This window comes from Talpa occidentalis, unplaced genomic scaffold, assembly GCF_014898055.3.
Source record: "Talpa occidentalis isolate TD23 unplaced genomic scaffold, MPIMG_talOcc4v2.1 talOcc4.11, whole genome shotgun sequence".
Classification (NCBI taxonomy): domain Eukaryota; kingdom Metazoa; phylum Chordata; class Mammalia; order Eulipotyphla; family Talpidae; genus Talpa; species Talpa occidentalis.
In genome coordinates, this window is record NW_023601104.1 from 52,620,400 (window position 1) to 52,639,594 (window position 19,195).

The following is a 19,195-nucleotide window of genomic DNA, read 5'->3' on the forward strand; positions in this document are numbered from 1 at the left end:
CAATTGCAACACTCTTATTTTGACCCCAATCCCTCCCCTCCCGCCCCCTACCCCCCATAGAGTGTCTCTGGTTCATAGTTTTTTGTTGATTTTGATATTCACTTTCTTATAGTTATTCATTTTCCTGGTCCCTTATTTAAGTTTTCTAGATTCCTGCTATGAGTGAGACCATCTGGTATTTTTCTTTTTCTTTCTGGCTTATTTTGCTGAGCATGATCCCTTCTAGCGCCATCCATGTTGCTGCAAATTGCATGTGTTTATCTTTTTTGAGTGCTGAGTAATATTCCATGGTGTATAAGTACCACATCTTCTTGATCCAGTCATCTATTTTTGGGCATTTGGGTTGTTTCCAAAGCTTAGCTATTGTAACTAGTGCTGCTATAAACATAGGGGTGCAGGTGCTCTTTGGAATTACTGTTTCTGTGTCCTTTGGGTAAATACCTAGGAGTGGAATTGCTGGATCCTATGGAAGCTCTATGTTTAGTAGGTCCAGAAATCTCCACACAGCTCTCCATAGTGGTTGGATCAGTTTGCACTCCCACCAACAGTGCAGAAGAGTTCCTTTTTCTCCACACCCTCGCCAACATTTGTTGTTGCTAGTTTTTTTAATATGTGCCATTCTCACTGGTGTAAGATGGTATCTCATGGTAGTTTTGATTTGCATTTCCCTGATTACAAGTGATGTTGAACATTTTTTCATATGCCTGTTGGCCATTTGCATTCCTCTTCAGAGAAGTTTCTTTTTAGCTCTTTTTTTTTTTTTTTAGCTCTTTTTTTTTTTTTTTTATAATTTTATTGTTATATTCCCCATACAATTGCAGCCCCCATTCTGACCCCAATCCCTCCCCTCCCGCCCCGCCCCCTAAAAGTGTCTCTGGTTCATAGTTTTTTGTTGATTTTGATTTTCACTTTCTTATAGTTATTCATTTTCCTGGTCCATTATTTAAGTTTTCTAGATTCCTGCTATGAGTGAGACCATCCGGTATTTTTCTTTTTCTTTTTGGCTTATTTCGCTGAGCATGATCCCTTCCAGCGCCATCCATGTTGCTGCAAATTGCATGTGTTTATCTTTTTTGAATGCTGAGTAATATTCCATGGTATATATGTACCACATCTTCTTGATCCAGTCATCTATTTTGGGCATTTGGGTTGTTTCCAAAGCTTAGCTATTGTAAACAGTGCTGCTATAAACATAGGGGTGCAGGTGTTCTTTGGAATTGATGTTTCTGTGTCCTTTGGGTAAATACCTAGGAGTGGAATTGCTGGGTCATATGGAAGCTCTATGTTTAGTAGGTCCAGAAATCTCCACACAGCTTTCCACAGTGGTTGGACCAGTTTGCACTCCCACCAACAGTGCAGAAGAGTTCCTTTTTCTCCACACCCTCGCCAACATTTGTTGTTGCTAGTTTTTTTAATATGTGCCATTCTCACTGGTGTAAGATGGTATCTCATGGTAGTTTTGATTTGCATTTCCCTGATGACAAGTGATGTTGAACATTTTTTCATATGCCTGTTGGCCATTTGCATTTCCTCTTCAGAGAAGTTTCTTTTAAGCTCTTCTGCCCATTTTTTGACTGGATTATTTTCTTTGTTGTTGTTGAGTCTCATCAGCTCTTTGCAGATTTTTGTGATCAGTCCTTTATCATTAGTGTTGGGTGCAAAAATGTTCTCCCAGTTGGTGGGGTTTCTCTTTGTTTTTGTTATTGTCTCTTTTGCTGTGCAAAAGCTCTTTAATTTGATATAGTCCCAGCTGTTATCTTGCCTTCACTATCACTGCTTTGGGTGATGTGTCTGTAAAGATGTCTTTGATGTGCAAATCACGTAGTGTTTCGCCTATATTTCCTTCTATATATTTTATGGTTTCAGGTCTTATGTCTAGTTCTTTAATCCATTTTGAGTTGATTTTTGTGTATGGTGTGAGGTGGTGGTCAAGCTTCATTCTTTTGCATGTAGCGACCCAGTTTTCCCAGCACCATTTATTGAACATTGATAGGCGTATGTGACTCTGATGGCTACCATATCACACAGAGCAATTCTAGAGTAAGTACTGGGCCCTAGTCTAAGTTTGAAACTGGAATAGATCTGCTCAAAGAAATGATAAACTAAACATTTTCGGTCAGGATCCAGCAATAACTAAGCTGAATGCTGATGGAAAGAAAATAATCTAGGTAACTTTCAGTGAACTATTGACAATATCTTGCATACAGTTAAAAATAGAAGCACAAAAATGTGATCTAAAATTCAGAGAAAATATAGGCAATAGAAACAAATCTTGACTTACCTCAGTATTTTAGAAACTGTGGTAAAATATTTTATAAATTTCTTCACAACTTGAAGGAAAACTAGATATCTGAACTGATGAGGAATATTAGCAAGGAAACTAAAATTGTTAAACTAGTAATAAACCTAAATGGAAACATGAAGTAAAAAATTCAGTGATCCATTTAGAGACTTGAATCCAAGTAGAGACTGTACAAAAAAGGTCAGTGAATTTGAAAACAGATCAGTGGGGCCTCCCTGGTGGCGCAGGTGGTTGAGCACAGTGCTTTGGAGCTGTCCGCAGCCTCTGCAGCTTGGGTTTGATCCCACATGGCGTGGCAGACCTCTCCTGTCTTGCCTGCTGCTTCTCTCAGCAGTGTATTTTGGTCAATCTGCCTGTGTGTTCCCTGCTATGTCTCTGGTGACTCCTCTCACCTTCCCACACATCTGGCTTGTTCCCCGGTTCTTGTATGCATGAATAAATAAATCTTTAAAAAAAAAAAAAAAACAGATCAGTAGAAATTGTCCAGCCAGACAAAAATGAAAATGAAAGAAGATAACTTTAAGTGATCTGTTGAACAGTATCCCACAGGCCTAACAAGTTTGCAACTGGAGTCCTTGAAGAACAAATTTAAAAAATTGAGCATAATCAACATTTGAAAAAAGAATACCCCAAAGTCTTTCAGATTTGATAAAAACAAGCTTCTAGTTAAGATCTTAGTAAACACCAGGAAGAATAAATACAAAGAAAATCCCAACCTTCATGGTAAAGCTAATGAAAGTCAAATATAAAGAGAAAATTTGACCTATATTGGAAATTTGACCTATATTGGAAACATGGAAGTGAAATGAAAGTGGCTGAAATCTTTGAAGAGTAAAATGAAAAACAAGTCAATATAGACTTTTATGTGTAGTGAAAAATATATTCATAAAGAAATTGGTTTACAAGTATAGCTTGTGATCCTGATATCAATTCTTCTGTGTGTATATGACGGAGTAGAATTGATGAATCATATGGTGATTCTATTTTTAAATTTTTTAGAAACTGCTCTACTGTTGTTCATAGTGGTCATGTCATTTCACATCCCCACCAACAATGCATAAGACTTCCAATTTATTCAGATCCTAACAACAGTTAAACTGTGGATAGTGCTGAAGTTTATATACACTCTTTTTCCTATAAATAATAACTGATAAAGTTTAATTTATAAATTAGACATAGTAAGAGATTAATAACAATAATAAAATAGAATAATTATAACATACTGTAATAAAAATTAAGTTAATCTGTTTTCTCACCAAATATATTATTGTAGGTAATATTGTTGACCCATGATTGACTTTGCTTGTCCTTAAATGTAAAATGAGTCTATTGTTGATTAGATATAGTTGGATCTAGTTTTTTTTTTTTAATTTGCCTTGCCAATCCATGTCATTAGGTTGAAAAATTTAGTCCAGTTACATTTAAAGTAATAGCTGCTAGAGAAGAGTTGTCATTTTGTGCATTGTTTTCTGTATGTTTTGTAGCTTTCTTGTTCCTTGTTCCTCTCTTACTGGCTTCCTTTGTTTTCAGTTGATTTTTGTATGGTGATATACTTTATTTCCCTTCTCATCTCTTCTGTGTAAATATTGCACATAGTTTCTTTGTTTCTTTTGGGGATTATAAGAATATTCTTAAAGTTGTAACAATTTATTTTAGACTGTGATTAAATCACAGAAAAAAGCTATAGTTCTACCTCCCTATTCTGTATAACTTTCATAAATTACATCTTTGTATATATTTGCACTAATTAACATCACTTATAATTATCTTTTGCCTTTATTTATAAATTCTTTGAAAGAATAAAATGTAAGATTGCAAGCCAAGATTACAATAATACGGATTTTTATAGTTGTTCATTTTGTCCCTGCTTTTTAGCAGCCTGAATTCTGCAGTCATATTTCTAGGGTTTGTTTTGGCTGAGTTTTGTCAGTTCCTTTGCTTCATTTTTCTTTATTCCACATATGAGTAAAATCATCTTGTGTTTGTCTTTCTTCTTTTGACTTATTTCACTTAACATAATCCCCTCCAGTTCTATCCATGTTGTTGCAAATGCAAAGGCCAACTTAAAAAAAATGCAAATGTAAGCCATAACTTGGGAGAAAATATTTGTAATTCATGTATCTGACACAGAACTTGTATTAAGGACATTTAAACAATCCCCACAAAATGATAATAAAAAGATAAATAATCCAAGAGAAAAGTGGGCAGAAAATTGAAAGAGAAACTTGATAAATGTCCAATGAACACATGATATTATTTGTGAACAAAGAAATGCAAATATAAGTGTGATGCCACATCACTTGAACTGTGGGATCTAAAATTAAAAAGATTAATAGCAAATGTTGGTGACAATGTGCAGCAACCAAAAAATTAATCCATTGGTAATGGAGTGTGAAAGGGTACTACTAGTTTTAAAAGTTGCTTGATAGTTTCTCATACAATTGAGTAATGTCTACTCTGTGACCTAGCAATTCCATTTCTAAATACATATCAAGGAAAATGAAAACAAATGTTTAATGTAAGACTTTTAGATGAATGCTTCTAGGAACTTGCTTATTTATTTATTTATTTATTTATTTTTAAAGATTTAATTATTTGTTTGTTTTTTATTTATTTATTTATGCAAGCACTGGGTACAGTCAGAAGCGCGTGAGAGAATTCACTAGAGCCAGAGTGGGGAGCAGAGCAGACAGAAGGACTGAAGTACACTGCTGAGGGGAGCAGCAGGCGGCAGGAGAGGTCTGCGCACCATGTGGGACCCTCCTCCTGTGGCCAGGGAGCAGCCCAGCCGGGGATCGAACCGGTGCCGCAGAGGCTGCGGGCAGCTTGGCAACCCAGCGCTCAATTGCTGCACCACCGGGGAGGCCCTAGGAGCTAATTTATAATACTCCAAAACTGAAGCAACGCAAATGTCATTTCATTAAGTTATTTCCAGTAAGCTAATGATGAGTTGGATTGTTGTACTCCAGCAATGAGGGTACCAGTTTTCAGCATAATTATGTGAGAGCAATCAATTACAACTTTTTATTTACAGAGGAAAATTAGAACTCACCTAAATGTTCATTTACTTTAAGAAATCTGTTATGAACTCTATAGCATTTAAAACACTAATATCAATTTTTTGTAAGATCTTTGGTTGAATTTCTAATTCTTCACACTGTAGAAGATCCAAGTTCAGCCCACATCTATTATAATTGTAAAATACATTACTACACAAGTTTTAGCAATTGTAATTGATTTATATTCCTGCACTATTTCCTGGATTGTCTAAGACTTTTTGGGATAAATATAAGATGGCAGTTTCTGAATATAGCCAAAATAGATTAGTTTTCTAAAGTAATAATTGAAAACCAAATAAAAATTACTCTCAACATAATTTTTGATAGAGAACAGATGTTTTAGGTAAAGGAAGTGACATATACTATTGCTTATTATGATTTTTTTTAAAGAACAGAAGTCACTACGACAAATGAAGAAAGTATGAATATACTACAAGTTGTGGTATATTTTTATAATGGAATACTATTTTTTTATTATTTAAATTTTATTTTTATATTCCCCTTACAATTACAACCCCCTTATTTTGACCCCAAGCCCTCCTTTCCCTGCCCCCCAGCCCCAATAGAGTGTCTCTGGTTCATAGTTGTTTGTTGATTTTGATATTTTCTTTCTTATAGTTATTCTTTTTCCTGGCCCCTTATTTAATTTTCTAGATTCCTGCTATGAGTGAGACCATCGGTATTTTTCTTTTTCTTTCTGGCTTATTTCGCTGAGCATGATCCCTTCCAGCTCCATCCATGTTGCTGCAAATTGCATGTGTTTATCTTTTTTGAATGCTGAATGTGTATCACATCTTTTTGAATGTGTCTATGTTTCGCATCTTCTTGATCCAGTCTCTATTTTTGGGCATTTGGGTTGTTTCCAAAACTTAGCTATTGTAAATAGTGCTGCTATAAACATAGGGGTGCAGGTGCTCTTTGGAATTGATGTTTCTGTGTCCTTTGGGTAAATACCTAGGAGTGGAATTGCTGGGTCATATGGAAGCTCTATGTTTAGTAGGTCAAGAAATCTCCACACAGCTCACCATAGTGGCTGGACCAGTTTTCACTCCCGCTAACAGTGCAGGAAAGTTCCTTTTTCTCCACAACCTCGCCAACATTTGTTGTTGCTAGTTTTTTTAATATGTGCCATTCTCACTGGTGTAAGATGATATCTCATGGGAGTTTTGATTTGCATTTCCCTGATTACAAGTGATGTTGAACATTTTTTCATATGCCTGTTGGCCATTTGCATTTCCTCTCCAGAGAAGTTTCTTTTTATCTCTTCTGCCCATTTTTTGACTGGATTATTTTCTTTGTTTTTGTTGAGTCTAATCAGCTCTTTGTAGATTTTTGTGATCAGTCCTTTATCATTAGTGTTGTGTGCAAAAATGTTCTCCTAGCCAGCGGGTTTTCTCTTTGTTTTTGTTAGTCTCTTTTGCTGTGCAGAAGCTCTTTAATTTGATGCAGTCCCAGCTGTTTATCTTTGCCTTCACTATCACTGCTTTGGGTGATGTGTCTGTAATGATGTCTTTGATGTGCATATCATGTAGCATTTCGCCTTATTTCCTTCTGTGTATTTTATGGTTTCAGGTCTTATGTCTAGTTCTTTAATCCATTTTGAGTTGGTTTTTGTGCATGGTGTTAGGTAGTAGTCAAGCTTCATTCTTTTGCATGTAGCAACCCAGTTTTCCCAGCACCATTTATTGAACAGAATTTCTTTGCTCCAATGCATATTCTTTGCTCCTTTGTCAAAGATTAGTTGACAATAAATCCGTGGGTTTATTTCTGGATTTTCTATTCGATTCCATTGGTCTATGTGTCTGTTCTTGTTCCAATACCGTGCAGTTTTGATGATTATGGCTTTGTAGTATAGTTTGAATTCTGGGAGTGTGATGCCTCCATTCCCTTCTTTTTTTTTTTTCAGGAGAGCTTTGGCTGTTCGGGGTTTTTGGTGATTCCATATGAATTTCATCAATAATTGTTCTTTTCTTTGAAGAATAACATTGAAATTTTTATTGGAATAGTATTGAAACTGTATATTGCTTTTGGTAGGATGGCCATTTTAATAATGTTTATTCTTCCAAGCCATGAGCAGGGGATGTCTTTCCATTTCTTTGTGTCTTCTTCTATTTCTTTTAACAGTGTTTTATAGTTTTCTTTGTATAGGTCCCTTACCTCTTTTGTTAGATTTATTCCCAAGTATTTGATTTTTTTTGTTTTGATAATAAAAGGGATGATTTTTTTGATTTCTTCTTCTTCAGATTTATTGTTTGTGTATAGGAAGGCTACTGACTTTTGTGTGTTGATTTTGTATCCTGCCACTTTACTGAACTGATTGATTAGTTGAATTAGTTTTTCTGTGGTGTTTTTGGGGCTCTCTATGTATATTATCATATCATCTGCAAATAGTGATAGTTTGACTTCTTTTCCTATTTGGATTCCTTGTGTGTCTTTCTCTTGTCTTATTGCTCTGGCTAGGACTTCCAGTATTATATTGAAAAGCAGTGTTGAGCATGGACATCCTTGTCTTGTTCCAGATCTTAATGGGAATGCTTTCAGCTTTTCACCAATATAATGGAATACTATTTTACATTAATAAAGTGAACTGCTCATGCCTACAAAAACAGATGAATCTGTAATATAGATATTGATTCAAAGACTTCAAACATACACAAATTAAACTTCATATTTTTATATTTTAAAATTATTTTTCATATATTTTTTCCAAATTCTATATTCTTATGCTGTGTTTATGCTTATAAGTATATGAATGCCTAAATATTGTTAAGGCACATATGCCTTTAATTTTAGAAGGACATTAATATGGAAAAAATAGAGTTTATTCTAGGATGGACAGTGACTCTATAAAAGTGAGAAGGAAATGGTATTCCAAAGAGAGAGCCACCCAATGAAAAGATGGGGATCTAGTGCTGTGTAGATATATTGGATACATAAAAACTAAGCAATGGTATGAAAGTAGTGAGGAATTTTTATATTTTAAAATTCATAGATTATTTAGTATATCTGAACTGTACCAAAGTACAATGGTGGGGTCTAGGGGGTGAGAAAAGATGAAATGGGTTTGGTTCATGAAATGCTTCTGGCTGTCATACTCCAAAACTTGATTTTAATTTTCTGAGCTGTGGAAGAACTTTATATAAAAGATATCAAGATAGGATACATAGGAGTGAGTGTGATTTCTTAGTGTTATATTTTAGAAATAGATTTTTCGAGTATTTATGAGGTCTGAAATGCAACTGGAATACATGTGCATACAACCTACATTCTTTTTTTTTTTTTTCACTCCCTTGGTGATTTTGATTTGCAGCCAGCTTTGGGAATTACTAGAATAAAGATAAATTGAAATGACTGGAAACTGAGGACAGACACTTGTCAATTAATGAGAAACTTAGTGAATGAATGAATGTTATGACTGTGAGTATGGAAAAAAAAAAGACACGTTGAAGGAATAGGGCTTGGTCTGATTTTAGGATAAAGAGAGGAGGGAGCTTAGGACAATTTTCAAGTTTGGCAGGGATGATTCAACAAATGCCATTTATAAACAGAATATCATGAATCAATAAATACATGTTTAATATCTCCTATATTTAAAGTCCCTTACTGATTGTTTGGTAGTGAACTATATACTAGGTTCTACCTTCTTGGGAACTATAGTTTATACAAAAGAGCAATAGATAATTTTTGTCATTTTTCATGTGAGGTCATTTTGATTTCATTTTTGTGCAGTGTGTTTTTATACATGCACATAAAATATGTCAGTACATTAAATGCACATGTATATTAATATGTGTAGCTTTTATATTACCTTCATATAAAAGAAGCACTTTACAGTGGTAATAAAAGGAAGAGCTATTCTTGTATAGTCCTAGAATGACCATTATGATTTTACATATGAATAGCCTTTGGATGTGTAATTATTGATAAAAGGAGAAAAGTAATTGCCTAGGTGGTTTTATTGGCATACATAGACTTTGTTGGGTGTGAATGAATAATTTACAAGATAATCATTCCATATACTAAGTACTCCCTAATCCATTCTTACCCATGATGTTTATTAACTTAATATCAGATCTATATACTGCATAAAAACTATCTGTATCTCTATTTGCCCCAAGTTCAAATTTTAAAATATTTTTTCTGTATTTATAGCCACTTCTGTTTTACTATTGTACACATCTGTGGATAGTGTAAATTTTATTGATAAAGTTTATCAGCAAAATAAATGCCTGAATTTGATTCCTATATCTTACTCGTTGCGTGACTTTGAAGAAATTAGCTATTACCCTGTATCTACTTCCTTCTCTGAAAATGGGGATTATAATTTAATTTATAGGGGCCACATGAAGATTCACTGATTTAGTACATGTAAAGTTTTTAGAACAGGGCTTAGCATATACTGATTTATCACTTAAATTTTCTTTATTCAGAAATAGGGATACAAATCTTGATTTTTCCAAATGATAGATTTTTTTTTAATACAGATATAAAAATCTTCACCAGTATTATGAGAAAATGATACTGTAATAGCATAGCATATTAAATAAATACCTGTATATATGTTGTTAACTTTGTAAATAATTCATTACTAGTCCTTTTCCTTTGTGATTTAAGTGTTGCTTTAAATTAATCTTATTTTGCATAATAGTTAAAAGTGTAAATTACCATATTCATTATTAAATTCCTAGTTATTTACTTCATATGTTGTTTTATAAATATCTATATGTAATTTAAAAATATGTACGTATAAATATTTTGAAACACATCTTTGCCTGGCATGTTGCCTGGTGAGTGCTGGTACATTGTCTAGTGTATGCTCAGTGAATATTTCCAGAATAATTTTTGTTCTACTGTAGTTCCCCCTATCTGCAGTTTTACTTTTCCAGGTTTCAACTACCCCTGGTCAACCATGGTCTACAAATATTCTGTAGTTTAGATATTTTGAGAAAGAAGCCACATTCACAGAACTTTTATTATAGTATGTTGTTATGATTCTATTTCATCACTAGTTACTGCCATTAATCTCTTACTGTGTCTAGTTTTATGAATGAAAGTTATCATAGGTATATACCTATATGAAAAAAACATAGTCTGTATAGGGTTTAGTACTATCCACGGTGTCAGGCATCCACTGTGTATGTTGGAACATATGCCTGCACATAAGGGGGGGGGACTGCTCTGTGTGTGTGTGTGTGTGTGTGTGTACACATGCACATGTGTCCACACATGAGCTGTAGCATATATGGTTTCAAGGATTCATTCACATAGTTGTTTTCTTCTCTTCTCTTTGACATTTTTAAACCTCTTATATATATATAATAATATATATATAAAATATAAAACATATATATAATATATATAAATAAATATTAAACCTTGTTGTTTATATTTTGCCACAACTTTAAAGAAACATGTTACCTTCTCAATTTAGAACTCTTTTCCAAGTTATTGTAATGTATTCTTTTAATCTAAAATGAAGTAATTCTTTAAAAAATTAAGAGAAATAAAAACTTATTTATATGATCTTAACTGCTTCCAAACATCTGCATGTCAAAGTGTATAATTCACATTGACACCAAAGTTAAGTTTCTGTTTTGTCTGGAAGAATCTGGTATTGTTTTTCCTGTCTGCAAAGGAAAGTTGTATAGCATCTAAATGGGAAGATGTTTGATGTAATACAAGCAAAATGATTTGTGGCTGAATACAACTGTTATAGGAGAATCAGCAACTGTTAAAAGTATAGACAATATTAGAGACCTTTTTGTCAGAAACTTAAGACATGATAATCTTTCATAAAATAAAACGGAATCATAACAATGAGCTTGCTTGATGTAGTTCTTCAGAATTCACAATGCTGAGTAAAAAAATTTGTCTGTGAAAACAGTTCTTATAGTAAATATGGGCTAAACTCATAAAAATTATCAATAACCTATGTTTTCTTTATATTTTCCAAAAAGTTTGAATATTTTCTTTTTCTTTTTAATTAACTTTTTTTTTAAGATTTATTTTTTTTTTATAAAAGAGCTGGGGTACAGGCCAGAAGCACAGGAGGGTGAGATGATTCACCAGAGACAGAGTGGGGAGCAGAACAGACAGATGACCAAAATACACTGCTGAGGGGAGCAGCGGGCAAGACAGGAAGGTCTGCCATGCCATGTGGGAATCTCCCTGGCCAGCGGGGAATCAAGCCTGTGCTGCAGAGGCTGTGGACAGCCTCACAGCGCTGTGCTCAACCTGCTGCGCCACCAGAGAGGCCCAACCTACGTTTTATTTAATATGTTTAGTTCACTCCTGTTGTAAAGTTTGTTTTGTTTGTGAGGGAGATGTAATCCTTTTCTTATCAGTAACCTTAGAGAACATAGAATCATGAACTCCCCTGTGATTTTCACCTGGCAACAACACGTATCTTTTTTCTTCTATTTCCTTCACTCATTTCTCATTATTTTGAAGGATATACAACAGTTAATGTGCTTTTATCTGCAGCTTTTATTGTGTCTTTAAAAGATACTGGCTATTGTTTAAAACATAACCACAGGATTTTATCACATCAAAATTATTAACATTATTATTTAATATTGTGAAACATGCAATTACTTTTCAAATTTCAATGATTTCATAAATGTCTTAATTTTTTAAAAATCTGTATCTAGGTAGAAATCATTGTAAATTATTGAATTGACTCATAACACTATGTATTTTTTTAATATCAGATGCCTCGCCTATCTCTTTTTTCCTTTAAAACTGAGTTTTTAAATAAATGGAGTCAATTTTCTTATAGAATTTCCCCATTTATTCATTGTACTTTTGTGGTATCATTTTGCATGTTTCTGTCTTTCCTCATCTCCTATAAGTGTGGCAATTTCATCTAGAACCTTTATCAGACTTAAATTTGTTTTTATTAGCAAGACTACTACATTGTAGGTCATTTTATGCTTTTTTCACTTGTGGAAGAACTATGTTGTTAACAGATCTAAGTTTCCAAATCTGTTAATGGATTAATGATTTCAAAATTGTGATGTTGCAACATTCCTCTTCATTATTGAATGCGTCTATAGTCATTGTCTTATCTTTTGATTAACTAGTGGTAGTGGTAAATTTATATAAGTATTTGGTAAAATCTTATATTGGTAATATAAATCTTATATTGGCTTGGTAAAATCTTGGCTTATTATATTTCCCCAGCAATGCAATTATTTTTAATTTTTGTCATTGTAGATTTAATAATTTAAGCATATTTAACCAATACCCATGGTTTCAGGGTATTGCAGTTACTCTCTTTATTGATGCTTTTCATGTTGACTACTAAGTCGTTTGTGATTCTACTTGATAGCTCCTCACGATCTTCCAAACAGATGTCCCAGACCATCTTGTATATTTTTTGTCACAGAGATAAACAAATATTCATAGTATTCTTTATTCTAGTAGGAAATAGTACCTGGAATTCACAGTCTAGGTGATAGGAGTACTCATTGTTACTGGGTTTCCTACCGTTTTTAACCTCTTTCAATGGGCAGAACTGGAAAAATACATAGACATATTTCTTAAAAATAAAACTTCAAATCTTTGTACTGTTATAGTATTTGCAATTTAAATTCCAAATTTGAGGACTTTTCCTTAGTATATTTTACCTTTCATCTGTGTCTTTTGGCTTCTATGTAGAGAACCCTAGTTCTCAAGATTACCATGACAATATAAAAATAAGATTATCTTAAGTTCAATTTGCATATTAAAATTTTGTAAGTATAGGGCCTCCCCAGTGGCACAGTGGGTTAAGCACAGCCCTGTGAAGCTGTCCACAGCATCTGCAGAGCCAGTTCGATTCCAGGCCAGCCAGGGAAATACCCACATAGCACAGCAGACCTCTCCTGTCTCACCTGCTGCTCGCCTCAGCAGTGTTTTTGGTTGTCTGCCTGTCTGTTCCTCCTGCGCCTCTGACCTGTATCCATTCTTGCATAAATAAATAAATCTTTTAAAAAAATTTTTGTAAGTATAAAAAATATAAGAAAACTCCTAATTCATGCTTTATAACTTTTAGGAACATTAATATTTGGCAGAATATGAACAGGAAAGTTACTGTGTTATTTTTGTGTCAATTCAAAATGAAACTGTCTGAAACGATAGAAAAAATTATTTAGTATATTACTTGATTTTGGGACATACATGCTTGTCCAGCATCTGTCTTGTCTTTTTTCATTCCTTCAAGTTGGGAGGATCATTCAACACCTGAAAACATAGACCTTTGAGACACTTGCATGCACTTCCAGTGTTTCCTGAGCTTTGTCCTATATCCCACTTTACTCTGTGGCCATGGAAACTGAACCCCAGTATGCAACATAGATAAATGTTCCCAGTGCAGCAATAGTTTTATTGCACTAAAGCATTACTTATTTCTTTGGTTGTGATTTTCATGTAAAATTGGCTTGGGACTACACTCCTGCTCTTGTATTTTCAGAAAGAACGAAAAGGAAAGCTTATGAAGATTGAAAAATGAGAGGAAACCTAAGGAGTTACAAACATACTAATTAACTAGATATAAGACCAGTTATAAGTTTCAAGGGTTAGGAACTTGGATTTGTTTGCCATTTTAAAGACTGATGATTGGAGCTAATTTAGTGCAGACCCTGGCACATTTTTCCAGAATCAGAGAAAACTCACTGGTCAGGAAAGTGATAAGGAAGTTTATTTCTGGCCACAATTGAGCAAACAGTAAAATGAAATTGAAGAGGTCAATTGGGAGGTCACCAAATCACGTAACTATCATGGGGACAATCCAAAAACTAAGACAGTAACATAAAACCTTGTCCTAGATGAGTAAAGCCTGTATCACTCAGCAGAAGCACATGAAAAATCAATCTGGCACTTCTTCCACACACCGGTTAATACAAAACTTCTACCAAAAAAGGATTCTCCACCTCTCTGCATGTCATATAATAAAACAGTCCACTATGAAGGATAATGAAAAAAATTAGGCCCTCAGAAATTTGAGATAATAGGAAAGCATGAAAAAGTATAAAATATATATTTACAGAAATCATTAAATAAACACATTAAAAAGTACTGTAGAAAATAGAGGCAGAGTTGGGAAAGAATACAAGCAAGCATCCAAAAATGAAAATTATCATCATGGAAATTAAGAGGTCAAGTTGATAGAGGAAGAGTAGATTCAACTGAAAATAAAGTTTCGATTCAGTAATGATAGATCCTCAATTTACACACAGAGATTTAAAACATGAAAAAGATTTCAAGATGAAAAAAAGAGACCCAATCTAACATATGACTAATATGTGTTTCAAAAGAGATAATCGTGGATTTTTCAGGTTTGGGAAACACAAAGAGGATCTGGAAAATATAAATATGCTCCTTGATATAGTGTAGAGTTGTAGACTCCAAAGTTAGACTAAAGAAGATATTAAAGTAACTGTTCAGAAAATACAGATTAATTTACAAATGAATGAGTATTACACTAATAGTGACCTCACATTAGCAACAATAGAAGCCAGACTGCAATGGAGCAATATCTTCAAAGTGCTAAGAAAGTAATTTTAGCAGTTATATTCAGTAAGAGTGTGTGAACAATATAATCACATAGACTAGTAAAATGTATCACAAAAAGTTTTCAAAAGCTGTGCCTCTCAAAAAAAGGAACTTGAATTTGGAAGGAAAACTATATGGTTTGCTAGGAGAGTTTTACCAATTCTTTTCTAAGAATAAGCTGTTTCTAAGATTAAAATGGGAAAACTCTTTATGAGGTTAATTCGACAATGATAACAAAACTGGAAAGGACACCCAGCAAAGGGAATATAGGTAAATCTCCCTTAGGAACATACCAGCAGTCTGAAATAAAATATGTGGAAGCCAAATTAAGGTACCTTGTTTTTTTTCATACACACACATAGACATAAACAAATGAGTGTAAACAATATCTCTAATGAATAATTAAGGTTCATCATAGTAATCACATGATCATTCACCATTTTTATACATCTGGAAAAAACAGTCAATAAAATTAAATGCACTCATGATTGCACCTTCTAAAACATCCAGTCTGACTACTCACTGTTGCAACTGCCAACATCCTAGTCTTGAGTCAGCTCTCTCTTGGAATATGCATTAGCTTGTGCCCTGACCTTCTAGAATCTAAACAGAGCAATCAGAGTGAACTCATGCTATTTGTGACACAAAACATGGTGGTGATTTTTTGAAAACTTTCCAGCAACATTTCAGCTCAGAGAAAACCTAATGTCTTTATAAGGACTTCAAGGCTCTTCTCACCTCATAGCTAGTTTTTATCTCCCTGATTACTCAAACATGCCAGACAAGCTTCAGGACCTTTGCACTTATTGTTCTTCTCATTTTAACCATTCCTTCCAAAGATTTGAAGATTGACTTCTTTATCTTAGGTTCTTTATTCAAATATCTTTTTCTAAATTACTTTCTCAGTCACGTGCTTTCTACTTAAATTTTTTTAAAACATCTTTTCTATTTTAAAATGTAAAATTAAAGATTTTTTTTTGATATTCCCTATAATCCTAATCTGTTTCCACCCCCCCCACCATAACATTTTCACCTCTTATCATACTACTTACTTAATTCATTTGTTTTGTTGTCTCCTTTCCCAACTAGAATGTGATTGATTTCCATGGGGCCAGGGTTTTCGTCTACTTTGTTAAATGCTATAACTTACAAGTGCATGGTAAGTGCTTAATAAATATTGTTTGAATGATAATGCACTTCAGAATAGTGGTTCATTCTGAGAGAAAAAGTGAATTGAAGAAGCAAAATTCCTTGTAAAGTTCTATTGATTTATATTATAACAATCTGAAAGAATTTTAGCAAATTTATTTATATTTGGGTAGTATTAGGGAAGGTGCACACTTTTCTGTTAAATTATTACCTGTATCCTGCAAATTTGAAGTGACAAATAATTTTAATTTAAAACTAGGCATGTATAAAGACTGTATTGGTGAGATTGTCAAGAAAAATTTCAATATTTTTTAAAGGGTAAGATCTTTGTCTTACATAAAATAAAAAATGACAGTCATTAATATGTTGTAGCACTTGGTAATAAAAAGTGTAATCACTTTGCTTCAAAATGAATTTTAAAATTAAAGAGTTATTAAAAAACAATAGAAGAAATTATACATGAGAATGCATGTGTGAGAGAGTATTAGCTGCAAGTCAAGTATAACATTCAGTGTAGAAAAGTATAGGGCTGGAGGCCTCCCTGAGGGTACAAGGGGTTAAGCACCACACTATGAAGCAATCCAAAGCCTCTACAGCATGAGTTCAATCCCCAGCTGGCCAGGGAGCAACCCACATGGCACAGCAGACCTCTCCTGTCTCGCCCACTGCTCCCCTCAGCAGTGTATTTCACTCAGTCTGCCTGTTCTGCTCCCTACTCTGTCTCTGGTGAATCCTCTCACCCCCCTCATCTCTGGCCTGTACCCCAGCTCTTGTATGCATAAATAAATAAATCTTTAAAAAAAAGAAAAGTATAGGATTGAATAACTTAAATATCATGAAATGTAGATCAAAAACTTGTATTTGATATGAGTGTTTATATATATTTTTATTCAATTCAAAGTTATTGTTGATACAGTTTGATTTCCACATCAATGTTAAATTTGAAACCCATGAAGATATGAAAATACATTTACCATTTATTTTTATTAAGGAAACATTGACTTAAAATACTGTGTATGATTCAGAGGCATAGACCCACACTTACTCAGATGCATGTCTCCATACCACATGTGTTATAGGACAGCCCCGATATTGAACAGGTTGCCTGGCTGTGGGTCCTCACCCGCGCGCTTACAAGGGACTTATTAATACTCCACTACAGGCACTCACAAAAGGTTAATAAAAGGTTTATTTACAAGGGAAAAGGAAATAAGGAAAATGTACAACTCAGAGAGAAAATAGGGAAATAAAGTCTTTAATGCGTCCTACCCCATCTGCCGACTTGGAAACCCAAAGTCACTCTCAGAGCTGGCCGGATGCTGCTAGCTGGTGGAGAGCCAAAATGGGGAACCCCCCCAAAGCCCACGTGTCTGTCTTTATACTCACTTGGCTGCTTAACCCCACCTTCAGGTCCCAGCTAGCTTCCCTTTGGTGGTGATGGGATTTGGAGTTCCCAGTGTCTTTGGCTTTGGCCTGGGGTGGGGGTGGAGTCCACAAAGCCTGTATGGAATTAGCTTTAGGACATCCTTTTCCCCCTAACACATGTACCACCAAGTCACCCAGAGTCCTCCACCATAGTCCATTGTGCCCTCTCCACACCATTTTCCCCTCCACCTTCCTGTCTTGTAGCCTCAATTTCACAGTCAGATTTCTGGGGTTTGTTACAGGTTTTGTTTTGTTTGACCCTTTGTTTCGTTTCTCTATAATTCCACCTGTGAGTGACACCATTCGATATTTGTCTTTCTCCTTCTGACTTATTTCACTTAGCATAACCACCTCCGGTTCTATTACCTTTTTTTTTTGGGGGGGGGGTGGATCAAGAGTAAGTGTATTCTTGTGTTTCATGAAGAAAGGAAAGAAATTGTTTCTTAGGGCCTCCCCGGTGGCGCAGCGGTTGAGCGCTGGGTTGCGAAGCTGCCCGCAGCCTCTGTGGCGCCGGTTCGATCCCCGGCTGCTCCCCGGCCACCGGAGGAGGGTCCCACATGGCACGCAGACCTCTCCTGCTGCCCGCTGCTCCCCTCAGCAGTGTACTTCGGTCCTTCTGCCTGCTCTGCTCCCCGCTCTGGCTCTGGTGAATTCTCTCACCCTCCCGCGCTTCTGACTGTACCCAGTGCATGTATAAACAAAAACAAACAAACAAACAAATAAATAAATAAATAAAACAAACATGCCTCTATTAAAAAAAAAAGAAAAAGAAATTGTTTCTTAGATAATTTCTGATTTACTTGTGAACACAAAATTAGGTGGTCATACAACTCTTGACCATGCCTTTCACTTTTTCCAGATATATCCCTGACGTTCTACTGTCATTCCTTTTCTCGTGTATTCTTCTTTTTTCAGCTTATAAAATTATATACTCCAAATAAACCCTTGAACATTCTTTCATATCTAGAGCCAAGACTGTGCCATCTTTGTGTCCTTATGGGTCATATTAAGTCATTGCATTTGAATACTCAATATGTAATAATTTTGAATTAAGTGAAAATGGAGAATAATTCTAGTTGAGAATATGTGCAGAATGATAGGTAACTTCAGTTGTCACACAACACATAGTGGAACAGATATGACAATGTAAAAAGGACCTGCCACTATATGTGTCAGTACTATATTTGCCAAAATGGGCAAACTGCATTTGCTAAACTAAATCATTATTAATTGTAAAAGACTTAATTTTGTGATTATTTGATTTTCAAATGTTTTTTGGTTTTATTTTGTGTTACATATGCATGAGGCTTGTGTTCCCAATTTTATATTTGTTTATAAACATCATTATATAATTTAAATCAGCGTTCGGAGTTTAGTAAGGCTTTTTCTTTCTAAAAAGACTTGTATATTATTTAAAATTGGGCAATACTGATATGACTGTAAATTATTTTGAAGAGGCAGAGGAAATCAACATTAGAGTAGTAAGAAATGCCAATCTATGTTAACAACTGCATCTTAATTACATCATAATAATGATTTTTTTAACGTTTATTAGGCAACTAATTATTTGTCAAATATTCTAGAAATGACTGTCAACCTTATGTCAGTATATGTGTACTTGTGGGTTATCACTTAAATTCCAAATTTAAGAATAAATGAGCAATTTTTAACTTTTTTGTAAAAAGTGGTTTGGTATTTTATTCTCCCCAGTATCTTCATGTGGTTC

At 34.4% G+C, this 19,195-nt stretch overlaps 1 protein-coding gene across 9 annotated transcripts in view; it reads left to right on the top strand.

The window, feature by feature from the left end:
* The window catches only part of MIPOL1 (mirror-image polydactyly 1), a 285,448-nt gene that overhangs the window by 119,208 nt on the left and 147,045 nt on the right, over positions 1 to 19,195 (top strand). The window lies entirely within an intron of this gene.